Source organism: Orcinus orca, chromosome 16 (genome assembly GCF_937001465.1).
Source record: "Orcinus orca chromosome 16, mOrcOrc1.1, whole genome shotgun sequence".
NCBI classification, from domain to species: domain Eukaryota; kingdom Metazoa; phylum Chordata; class Mammalia; order Artiodactyla; family Delphinidae; genus Orcinus; species Orcinus orca.
Window position 1 is genome coordinate 86,087,782 of NC_064574.1, and position 12,866 is coordinate 86,100,647.

At 44.1% G+C, this 12,866-nt stretch overlaps 1 protein-coding gene across 12 annotated transcripts in view; it reads left to right on the forward strand.

The window, feature by feature from the left end:
• GNA12 (G protein subunit alpha 12) overlaps positions 1-12,866 on the forward strand; it is a 126,048-nt gene that overhangs the window by 95,350 nt on the left and 17,832 nt on the right. The gene's annotated exons all lie outside the window — the stretch shown is intronic.

Below are 12,866 nucleotides of genomic sequence, written 5' to 3' on the forward strand. Positions count from 1 at the left end.
CATAAGAAGAAATCTAAGACAAGACGTGTAGAACCTCTGTGCAGAAAAACGTATAAAGCATTACCAGGAGGAATTAAAGGCTGTTCAGGTTTGTTGTGGGGAGGGAGGGTAGAGATTGACAGCTGGTTTCAGAACTAAGAGGGAAGTGCAAAGGGCCAACACCGTCTTCAGTTCAAGCACCAAGATAATTAAGGACAGCAGCGAATTGCAAACCTTGAGAAATACAGGCATCTATAAGCCCATGTAGATAATGAAGAGAGAAACAGGAGAGAAGGGAGGACTCTTGTTTACAAGAGAATGTCAACCACAGACCAGTGGTTGTAGCACTGATTGGAAAACCATTTTGCAACTGTCATGGTGAAGATTGGAAACATCACAAAAACCCCCACCTGAGGCGGGGGGGCAGCTGTATTCTTCAAAAAGATCAGTGTTTGAGATTAAAGGAGGCGAAAGAGACATGACAGCTAAATGCAGTACTTGGTTCTGGTCTGAATTCTGTGCTGGAGGAGGAAATGCAGCCAGGATAAACGGATTACATCAACATCAAGTCTCCCGGGGTTACAGGGTCGTAGAAGCAAAGGTCCTTGTTCTTAGGACGGGTCCACTGAAGTTTTTAGGGGTGAATGGACAACTTCCTCTCAAATGGTTTTAAAAAACAAAATATATACACTGTTGACCCTTGAACAACACGGGGGTGGAAGGCGCTGACCCCCATGCAGTCAAAAATCCGAGTCTAACTTTACACTTGGCCCTCTCCATCTGCGGTTCCACATCCGCAGATTCAAGCAGCCTCAGATCGTGTAGTACATATTTATTGAAAAAAATGTGCATATGAGTGAACCCACGCCAGTCAAACCCATGTCGTTCAAGGGTCAACTGTAAATTGAAGGGAAGAGAACAAAGGTTAAAGCAAATGAATGAGGCACAATGTTCATGATGGGTGAACCCACACAAAGGGTGTACGGGTATTCTTTGTATCCTTCTTGCAACTTTTTCACGTGCGCTTCTATCCCTGCCCCGGTGAGACTTGGAACTTGGGTTCTGGATGCTACATTGCAGAGGCTGTAATCCTGGTGTGAATTTCCCCAAGATGTAGAAAGGCGATAGGCAGCCATGGTTATGACACGCCCAGTATATCATGTACTAAGTTTCTATAAAAATTGGCTAAGCCCTCATCTTCCCTACACCCCATGGTGCTTTCTTATCTGGAGAAAGAGAATATCTAAGAACATGCTCTGGAACTTCTTTTTAGCTCATTTTTCTATGATGGTCTGGTCCCTGAGATACAAATGTAGAATCTAAATCCATAGTTTTAAAAGCTGAATCTGTGATTTGGACTGTTAAACTTTTTATGGAACATTTAACATAATGAGCCTAACAGATACTCATATACCCACTCCCAGTAGTAACATGTATTTACACTTTGCCATCTTTGCTTCTGATGTATAAAAATCCACGACTTCATAGTGCTACAGACATAACCACCATAACACCTGGACAAGACCATGAAGAGATGCCACTTCACACCCACCAGGATGGCTACAGTTTAAAAATCAGAAAATAACAAGTATTGGTGAAGATGTGGAACCTTTGTGCCTTGCTGACGTGAATGTGAAACAGTGCAGCCACCGTGGAAAATAGTTTGGTGGTTCCTCAAAAAAATTAGACATAGAATTACCATGTGACCCAGTAATTTCATTCCTAAGTGGACTATATACCCAGAAGAACTGAAAACAGATGTTCAAACAAAAACTTTTACATGAGTGTTCATAGCACTATTCACAATAGTCAGAAGCTGGAGATAATCTAAATGTACATCCGCTGACAAATGGATAAACATAATAGGGACCATCCATTCAGTGGAATATTACTCAGCTGTAAAAAAGAATGAAGTCCTGACAGCTGCTACAACATGGATGAACCTTGGAAACATGCTGGGTGAAATAAGCCTGATGACACAAAAGGGCCCACAGTGTGTGGTTCTGTTTGCAGGAAAGATTCAAGGCAGGCACATCCGTAGAGACAGACCACTGAGTGGCTGCTGAGGAATAACTGCTTGTGGGCACAGGGTCCCGTTTGGGGTGACGAAATGCCTTGGAACTGGGTACGGGAGGTGGTGGCACAGCCTTGCCAATGTGCTCAATGCCTCTGTGTTGCACACTTTAAAATGGTTAGTCCTGTCATGTGGATTTTACTTCAGTTTAAGAAACAGAAGAATCCCAGGCACGAGGGGCCTGGCGCTCTGGCCTGTGGCTTCAGCCCCATTGCACAGGCCAAGGAGACCCACCCAAGCCAGGCCAGCCTCCAGGGCCTGTTTGGACCTTTTCCTGGGGTCTCACCTTGGTTGCCAAGCGGCAGCCGTTGTCAGGATCTCAGGTGGGGGGCTTGGAGCTTGGGTACAGGGACTTAAGCACGAGCCCGGGCACAGGCCTGCACAGCAAAGCTAGAGAGCCCGTGCTCCAGGGCAGAAGGTCGAGGCCTCCAGCTTGATACACTGTTAGGGTCCTTTGTTTCAGTTTGCCTAAATTTTGAGGGGGTGATTATTTTTTAATTTAATTTTGCTTTTAATTATGTAAGATGTTTTCATGGTTCTAAAGTCAAAATACATTCAGAGAGGTCTGCTTCCACCCCGTCCCACCTTCCCTGTTCTCCCCTCCCTGTACATCATCGTTTTTACTTCTTGCTGGTTTATCCTTCAATGTTTCTTTTTTAAAATATAAGTATAGATGTTTTCATTTCCCCACCATTCCTTCTACAACAGGAATCACACTGTTTTCTATTTTGCACCTTGGTTTTTTATCTGTCTGTAAGTCACTCTGTAACTGTCCCTAGAGGCCCCTCATTCCCGTCCACAGTTGATGGTACGGGCATTTGGCTTGTCCCCCGTCTTCTAATGTTGTAATAGTGGTGCAGCGAGCAGCTTTGTGCATTTTCTACTTTGCCACTGAATCTTTTGTCTGATATATTAGGATTATAATTAGCAACAGACAGTTATAGGCACCCAAAGTAAAATGTGAGAAACTTAATTTTTCTAATACATATTAATATGATGCTTAATCTTTTTCCAGTTACTTTCAGAGCTGTGATAACAATTTTAATCTCGCAAGATCCCAGTGAGATATTGTAGTTACTAATTTAGCAAAGCCTGATTTCAAAGTTTCTTTTGGGGAATTATATAATATTTTTTTAAGTATTTTTTTAACATCTTTATTGGAGTAAAATTGCTTCACAATGCTGTGTTAGTTTCTGCTTTATAACAAAGTGAATCAGCTGTACATATACATACATCCTCATATTTCCTCCCTCTTGCGTCTCTCTCCCACCCTCCCTATCCCACCCCTCTAGGTGGTCACAAAGCACCGAGCTGATCTCCCTGTGCTCTGCGGCTGCTTCCCACTAGCTATCTATTTTATGTTTGGTAGTGTATATATATCCATGCCACTTTCTCACTTCATCTCAGTTAACCCATCCCCCTCCCCGTGTCCTCAAGTCCATTCTCTACGTCTGCGTCTTTATTCCTGTCCTGCCCCTAGGTTCTTCAGAACCAATTTCTTTTTTTTTAGATTCCATATATATGTGTTAGCATATGGTATTTGTTTTTCTCTTTCTGACTTACTTCAGTCTGTATTACAGACTCTAGGTCCATCCACCTCACTAAAAATGATTCAATTTTGTTTCTTTTTATGGCTGAGTAATATTCCATTGTATATATGTGCCACATCTTCTTTATCCATTCATCTGTCGATGGACACTTAGTTTGCTTCCATGTCCTGGCTATTGTAAATAGAGCTGCAGTGAACATTATGGTACATGACTCTTTTTGAATTATGGTTTTCTCAGGGTATATGCCCAGTACTGGGATTGCTGGGTCGTATGGTAGTTCTAGTCTTAGTTTTTTAAGGAACATCCATACTGCTCTCCATAGTGGCTGTATCAATTTACATTCCCACCAACAGTGCAAGAGGGTTCCCTTTTCTCCACATCCTCTCCAGCATTTATTGTTTGTAGATTTTTTTATTATGGCCATTCTGACTGGTGTTAGGTGATACCTCACTGTAGTTTTGATTTGCATTTCTCTAATGATTAATGATGTTGAGCATTCTTTCATGTGTTTGTTGGCAGTCTGTATATCTTCTTTGAAGAAATGTCTGTTTAGGTCTTCTGCCCATTTTTGGATTGGGTTGTTTTTTTTTTTTTATTGAGCTGCATGAACTGCTTGTAAATTTTGGAGATTAATCCTTTGTCAGTTGCTTCATTTGCAAATATTTTCTCCCATTCTGAGGGTTGTCTTTTCGTCTTGTTTATGTTTTCCTTTGCTGTGCAAAAGCTTTGAAGTTTCATTAGGTCCCATTTGTTTATTTTTGTTTTTATTTCCATTTCTCTAGGAGGTGGGTCAAGAAGGATCTTGCTGTGATTTATGTCAGAGTGTTCTGCCTATGTTTTCCTCTAAGAGTGTTATAGTGTCTGGCCTTACATTTAGGTCTTTAATCCATTTAGAGTTTATTTTTGTGTATGGTGTTAAGGAGTGTTCTCATTTCATTCTCTTCCATGTAGCTGTCCAATTTGCCAGCAACACTTACTGAAGAGGCTGTCTTTTCTCCACTGTATATTCTTGCCTCCATTATCAAAAATAAGGTGACCATATGGGCGTGGGTTTATCCCTGGGCTTTCTATCCTGTTCTGTTGATCTGTAATTCTGTTCTTGTGACAGTGCCATACTGTCTTGATTACTGTAGCTTTGTAGTATAGTCTGAAGTCTTGGAGCCTGATTCCTTCAGCTCCATTTTTCTTAAGATTGCTTTGGCTATTCTGGGTCGTTTGTGTTTCTATACAAATTGTGAAAATTTTTGTTCTAGTTCTGTGAAAAATGCCATTGGTAGTTTGATAGGGATTGCATTGAATCTGTAGATTGTTTTGGGTAGTATAGGGTAGTTTGATAGGGATTGCATTGAATCTGTAGATTGCTTTGGGTAGTATAGTCATTTTCACAATGTTGATTCTTCCAATCCAAGAACATGGTATATCTCTCCATCTGTCTGTATCGTCTTTAATTTCTTTCATCAGTGTCTTATAGTTTTCTGCATACAGGTCTTTTGTCTCCTTAGGTAGGTTTATTCCTAGGTATTTTATTCTTTTTGTTGCAGTGGTAAGTGGGAGTGTTTCCTTAATTTCTCTTTCAGATTTTTCATCAGTGTATAGGAATGCAAGAGATTTCTGTGCATTAATTTTGTATCCTGCTACTTTACCATATTCATTGATTAGCTCTAGTAGTTTTCTGGTAGCATCTTTAGGATTCTCTATATATAGTGTCATGTCATCTGCAAACAGTGACAGCTTTACTTCCTTTTTTCTGATTTGGATTCCTTTTATTTCTTTTTCTTCTCTGATTGCTGTGGCTAAAACTTCCAAAACTATGTTGAATAATAGCGGTGAGAGTGGGCAACCTTGTCTTGTTCCTAATCTTGGAGGAAATGGTTTCAGTTTTTCACCATTGAGAACAATGTTGATTGTGGGTTTGTCATATATGGCCTTTATTATATTGAGGTAAGTTCCCCCTGTGCCTACTTTCTGGAGGATTTTTATCATAAGTGGGTGTTGAATTTTGTCAAAAGCTTTTTCTGCATCTATTGAGATGATCATATGGTTTTTCTCCTTCAATTTGTTAATATGGTTTATCACATTGATTGATTTGCGTGTATTGAAGAATCCTTGCATTCCTGGGATAACCCCACTTGATCATGGTGTATGATCCTTTTAATGTGCTGTTGGATTCAGTTTGCTAGTATTTTGTTGAGGATTTTTGTATCTATGTTCAGCAATGATATTGGCCTGTAGTCTTCTTTCTTTGTGACATTTTTGTCTGGTTTTGGTATCAGGGTGATGGTGGCCTCGTAGAATGAGTTTGGGAGTGTTCCTCCCTCTGTTCTTTTCGGAAGAGTTTGAGAAGGATAGGTGTTAGCTCTCCTCTAAATGTTTGATAGAATTTGCCTGTGAAGCCATCTGGTCCTGGGCTTTTGTTTGTTGGAAGATTTTTAATCACAGTTTCCATTTCAGTGCTTGTGATTGGTCTGTTTATATTTTCTATTTCTTCCTGGTTTGGTCTTGGAAGGTTGTGCTTTTTCTAAGGATTTGCCCATTTCTTCCAAGTTGTGCATTTTATTGGCATATAGCTGCTTGTAGTAATCTCTCATGATCCTTTGTATTTCTGCAGTGTCAGTTGTTACTTCTCCTTTTTCATTTCTAATTCTATTGATTTGAGTCTTCTCCCTGTTTTTTCTTGACGAGCCTGGCTAATGGTTTATGAATTTTGTTTATCTTCTCAAAGAACCAGCTTGTAGTTTTATTGATCTTTGCTATTGTTTCCTTCCTTTCTTTTTCATTTATTTCTGATCTGATCTTTATGATTGCTTTCCTTCCGCTAACTTCGGGGGTTTTTTATTCTTCTTTCTCTAATTGCTTTAGATGTAAGTTTAGGTTGTTTATTTGAGGTGTTTCTTGTTTCTTGAGGTAGGCTTTTATTGCTCTAAACTTCCCTCTTAGAACTACTTTTGCTGCATCCCATAGGTTTTGGATCATTGTGTTTTCATTGTCATTTGTTTCTAGGTATTTTTTGATTTCCCCTTTGATTTCTTCAGTGATCTCTTAGTTATTTTGTAGTGTATTGTTTAGCCTCCATGTGTTTGTATTTTTTACAGATTTCTTTCCTGTAATTGATATCTAGTCTCATAGTGTTGTGGTCGGAAAAGATACTCGATATGATTTCAATTTTCTTAAATTTACCAAGGCTTGATTTGTGACCCAAGATATGATCTATCCTGGAGAATGTTCCATGAACACTTGAGAAGAAAGGGTATTCTGTTGTTTTTGGATGGAATGTCCTATAAATATCAATTAAGTCCATCTTGTTTAATGTATCATTTAAAGCTTGTGTTTCCTTATTTATTTTCATTTTGGATGATCTGTCTTTTGGTGAAAGTGGGGTGTCCCACTACTATGTCTCCTACTATGATTGTGTTACTGTCGATTTCCCCTTTTATGGCTGTTAGCATTTGCCTTATGTATTGAGGTGTTCCTATGTTGGGTGCATAAATATTTACAATTGTTATATCTTCTTCTTGGATTGATCCCTTGATCATTATGGAGTGTCCTTCTTTGTCTCCTGTAATAGTCTTTATTTTAAAGTCTATTTTGTCTGATATGAGAATTGCTACTCCAGCTTTCTTTTGATTTCCATTTGCATGGAATATCTTTTTCCATCCCCTCACTTTCAGTCTGTATGTGTCTCTAGGTCTGAAGTGGGTGTCTTGTAGACAGCATATATAGGGGTCTTGTTTTTGTATCCATTCAGCCAATCTGTGCCTTTTGGTGGGAGCATTTAATCCATTTACATTTAAGGTAATTATCAATATGTATGTTCCTATTCCCATTTTCTTAATTGTTTTGGGTTTGTTATTGTAGGTCTTTTCCTTCTCTTGTGTTTCTTGCCTAGAGAAGTTCCTTTAGCATTTATTGTAAAGCTGGTTTGGTGATGCTGAACTCTCTCAGCTTTTGCTTGTCTGTAAAGGTCTTAATTTCTCCATCAAATCTGAATGAGATCCTTGCTGGGTAGAGTAATCTTGGCTGTAGGTTTTTCTCTTTCATCACTTTAAATATGTCCTGCCACTCCCTTCTGGCTTGCAGAGTTTCTGCTGAAAGATCAGCTGTTAACCTTATGGGGATTCCCTTGTATGTTATTTGTTGCTTTTCCCTTGCTGCTTTTAATATTTTTTCTTTATATTTAATTTTTGATAGTTTGATTAATATGTGTCTTGGCGTGTTTCTCCTTGGATTTATCCTGTATGGGACCCTCTGTGCTTCCTGGACTTGAGTACTTCCTTTCCCATATTAAGGAGGTTTTCAACTATAATCTCTTCCAATATTTTCTCAGTCCCTTTCTTTTTCTCTTCTTCTTCTGGGACCCCTATAATTCCAATGTTGGTGCGTTTAATGTTGTCCCAGAGGTCTCTTGAGACTGTCCTCAATTCTTCTCGTTCTTTTTTCTTTATTCTGCTCTGCGGTAGTTATTTCTACTATTTTATCTTCCAGGTCACTTATCCGTTCTTCTGCCTCAGTTATTCTGCTATTGCTTCCTTCTAGAGAATTTTTAATTTCACTTATTGTGTTGTTCATCATTGTTTGTTTGCTGTTTAGTTCTTCTAGGTTCTTGTTAAATGTTTCTTGTATTTTCTCCATTCTATTTCCAAGATTTTGGATCATCTTTACTCTCATTACTCTGAATTCTTTTTCAGGTAGACTATTTCCTCTTCATTTGTTAGGTCTGGTGGGTTTTCACCTTGCTCCTTCATCTGCTGTGTGTTTCTCTCTCATCTCATTTTACTTACCTTACTGTGTTTGGGGTCTCCTATACGCAGGCTGCAGGTTCATAGTTCCCATTGTTTTTGATGTCTGCCCCCAGTGGCTGAGGTTGGGTCAGTGGGTTGTGTAGGCTTCCTGGTGGAGGGGACTGGTGCCCGTGTTCTGGTGGATGAGGCTGGATCTGGTCTTTCTGGTGGGCAGGACCACGTCCGGTGGTGTGTTTTGGGGTGTCTGTGACCTTGTTATGATTTTAGGCCGCCTCTCTGCTAATGGGTGGGGCTGTGTTCCTGTCTTGCTAGTTGTTTTGGCATGGGGTGTCCAGCACTGTAGCTTGCTGGTCATGAGTGGAGCTGGGGCTTAGCGTTGAGATGGAGATCTCTGGGAGAGCTTTCACTGTTCGATATTACGTGGAGTCAGGAGGTCTCTGGTGGACCAGTGTCCTGAACTCGACTTTCCCACCTCAGAGGCACAAGCCTGACAGCCGGCTGGAGCACCAAGACCCTGTCAGCCACATGGCTCAGAAGAAAAGGGAGGAAAGAAAGAAAGAAAATAATAGTAATAAAATAAAGTTATTAAAATAAAAAATTAATTAAAAGGAAAAATTAAAAAGTAATAAAAAAAGAGAAAGAAGAGAGCAACCAAACGAAGAAACAAATCCACCAATGATAGCAAGCGCTAAAAACTATACAAAAGAAAAAAGACGGACAGAGAGCCCTAGGACAAATGGTAAAGGCAAAGCTATATAGACAAAATCACACAAAGAAGCGTTCACATAGACACTCACAAAAAGAGAAAAAGGAAAATATATATATATATTATATATCTTCTGGGAAGTCTGAGGTCTTCTGCCTGCATTCAGTAGGTGTTCTGTAGGAGTTGTTCCACATGTAGATGTATTTCTGATGTATCTGTGGGGAGGAAGGTGATGTCCGCGTGTTACTCCTCCACCATCTTGAAGGTCTGTCCTCTAAAGTATTTTTAAAAGTTCTCTATTCAAACAGGTTGTGGGGTTAGCATCTCTATTAAATGGAAATTAAATCATAAATTCAATATTTATTAAGTAATGGAAATGAAAATCTGACATTTAGAGTAGTCTGTTGTTTCTAATATACAGCAGCTTTGAGGTTTGTCTCCTGATTTGCTGCGTCTGAGCGAGTGAACTAAATCTTCGAATCCCCGTGCTCACATTGACAAGCCCTGTGTTAGAATTCTACAGTTACTTCCGCTGAGTCCAGGAACACAGGAACCGCTCGTGTGTAGACAGATACAGGACTAGGAACTGGAAAGGTGCCTGTCCCGAAGTGGGCGTTAGTGTTCGTTTCCTCTGTAACCACTCGCTGGCCCTTGCTTGCTTCCTGCCTCCACCTTTGCATCTCGGACTAACCCACGCCCGCCTCTGTCCTTTCTCCATCCCCTGTGGGGCCTCTGCCAGTGATTCTTGACCTGGACGGGCTCTCTTTCATGCACACAGCTCCCCTGTGACACTGACAGAACGGACCAGAATTCAACCAAGTATGGGAGGCTGGATCGATTACTGGCAGAGAAAGAGATGTGACCAGAGTGGGCTTGCTCCGCGCTGCAAGAGCTGAGGCTCTGTCCTCAGGCCTAAATGGGCTGAATGGGTGCCTGAGGCCGACGTGCGACGGAGGAGCGGCTTCAGTATTGCGGGGGCTGTCACGGAGGGTGGGGTGGGTGTGCAGGAGGGTCTGTCTGATGGTGCCGGACAGAAAGAAGCCTTGAATATGGAGCCCTGAGTGTGTATGACCTCTGCTAGAGCTGTGGGTGATAGGAGCGTCCAGTGAAGATTCGGTGAAGAACAGAGTCCATTTGCCAAAAAGATGATTCTCTTCGTTGGTGCTATGAGCCTGGCCCCTGCGCACGTCCCTCATGTCACGCTCGGCGTCTGTGCCTAGCACAACTGCACGGGCCCCAGATAAACCTGCTGCTACTTCTTGAAACAGCCCCCTCTTCACCCGCGAGGCCCCACCTCAGCCATCCATCCGGAGCTAATAAGGGTCAGTGCTTTGCCGGGAGCGTTGGGTCGGGAGGGCGGGCTGATGTCAAGTATGTGTTTGGTGGCCTCTGAGCTAATGAATTTGTTGTGTTTTGTCTAATCCATGAATCCATGTTTTTAGCAATCTTAAGTGATATAGATTTTTCAAACCAAGCAGGGTTGTAAAAAGCCCGTTTTCCATTTACTCCTTTTTGTTAGACCACGTTGCCCCAGTAGCTGTCAGGAGAAGACTGGGATCATGTCGCCTCCTTCTACCAAGGTGCTGTCTTAGTGCATTCAGGCTGCGGTAATAAAAATGCCACAGACTAAACAACAAGCGTTTATTTCTCACAGTTCTGGAGGCTGGACGTCCATGACACGGGCAGATTCAGTGTCGGGTGGCGGCCCGCTTCCGGGTTCATAGACAGCGTCTTCTCGCTGTGTCCTCACGTGGCAGAGGCAGGAGGGAGCCCTCCGGGGTCCCTCTGATACGGGCACTGATCCCATCGTGAGGACTCCCTCTTCATGACCTCAGCACCCCCAGAGGCCCCACCTCCTAACACCATCAAACTGGGGAATAGGCTTCAGCATGTGAATGGGGGGCAGGGGGCACAGACATTCAGTCTGTAGCAAAGTCTGAGTGGTTAATCTCAGGTTAGCATCTCAGGTTCTGCCAGACACTATTCTCTGAAGACATGACCGCGTTCTCCTGGTGTTGAGGATAGATCAGAAGTGTAAACCTGGACCTTTAAATGAGCTGACGCTGTGGGGATCGTGAAGCCCATTGCTACATGTCCAGTGGAGTGACGTGCTCTCCAGTCTCTGACAATAAACCACAGTGACCTCGACCGCGGTTCCAACTCAGCCCAGCAGGATGGCGCGGCGCGCCCAGGTTATGGGCCAATTTCTGGTCTGAGCACATTGGTTTCTCATCCCCTCCTGTCCCCTTCCCGCCAGCCCCGCGTTGGAGAGCAGAATGGTGTAGTCCTCTGCCTTACGGTTCAACAGCGGCTCTAACGCGGACCCGGTAGCTTATTGTCCAGGTGAAGCAGGATTTCTCCCCTCTCCGACGTCATACATGATTCTTCTGGAAAGAGTCAAGGCCACCAACCATGCAGAGCAGCAGAGTCACCAATAAGTCACCGCCTTTGAGGTCGTGACACAAGCTGGTGAGACGATTAAACAGACCGTCCTGGTGGAGAAACAAACTGTAAAGGTCCGTTTACGTCAGCATTTGGTGTGTTTTAAGGTCCATTGGTCCGACCCTGATTTCAAACGCAATCGTTGGAAATAAAGTCAAACTGGGGGAAAAGGATTTCCTCCCCTTCTTAATAGTCTGTGTTTAGCTCATGCCTACTTTTGTCCTCGGGACGCTTTGCAGGTCACGTCTGCGTGTCAAGGTTCTGCACTTGCACCCATGTCGCGGTGCCTGCCACCGGGACGACTGTCATGCCGTGGTGACAGAACATGGCCGGGGTATCTGCGTTGCCGTGACTTTTTGTGCCCAGTCAGGCCAAGACCCCTGGCCGGGTGGTGGTGGGAGCGGGGTCTGGTCCCACTGTCTTTGTGCCTGGAGCCCCCGCCCGAGTCGGGCAGGAGGCTGGCTGTGAGCCGCCCCCGCTGCCCCGCCTTCCTGGAAGGATGCGCGGGGGACACGGGCAGTGCCTTGATGGTTCTTGAGCTCTCGTCGCGCCTCCAAGGGCCCCGAATGAGAGGCGGTGGGAGGTAAGAGAGATGGGAGCTTTGGGGAAGGAGTAGCCGTAAATCAGGTGAGTTGGCGTCCACTCCGGCAGCTCTTCTCTCACCCCTGTTTCCTGTCCGGCCATGGGAGGAGGCAGGCTGTGCCAATCGGCGGGGCACGATCGGCAGCTGCGGGAAGGGGCACGACCTCCCGCCGCACTGAACCCAGCTTCCCCTCCATGGGGAGGAGCTGTGTGCGGGCTGGGGGCCGCGGCTGGAGGCGAGGTGTCCGTGCCGGCCCGGACCCCGGCCTCCCAGGGCAGAGTCGGCCTGTGCCCTGACAGCACGGGTGCCCAGGAGGAAGGTCGTATCGCAAATCGTGGTCTGTGCTGTGACGCAGGGAAGGTGTGTTTCTGTTCCTTAAACAAAATGCTCTCTGCCGAATCACCCCCAGGCCTCCATTTTAAAATGGGAAGGTTGATTCTTCACTGAAGGAAGCCCACCCGTCGGCTTCTTCCTTCAGGCCCGGAGGAGGCCCGTGGGGAGGGAGGAACCAGGGCTTGCCGCTCCTGTCTTTCTTCATCGTCTTACGAAGTCTCAGCTCAAGCTGCCATCCAGGACCTTCCAGATGATCTTCCTCCTCAAAGCCCAGAGTGCCACCTCCTTGCCACCCTCCACTGTCGTGAGAACACGGGGCTGGCGTGGCTTCCCTGGGGGACTTTCCCAGCGTCCTCGCCGGTCCCTGTCTGCAGAGTGAGGCTCAGGGTGCAACCTTGCAGGAAGCCGTGTCCTCTGGGCACACGGGGTATAATCAACGTCCCACTTTTTAAGGGGAGCT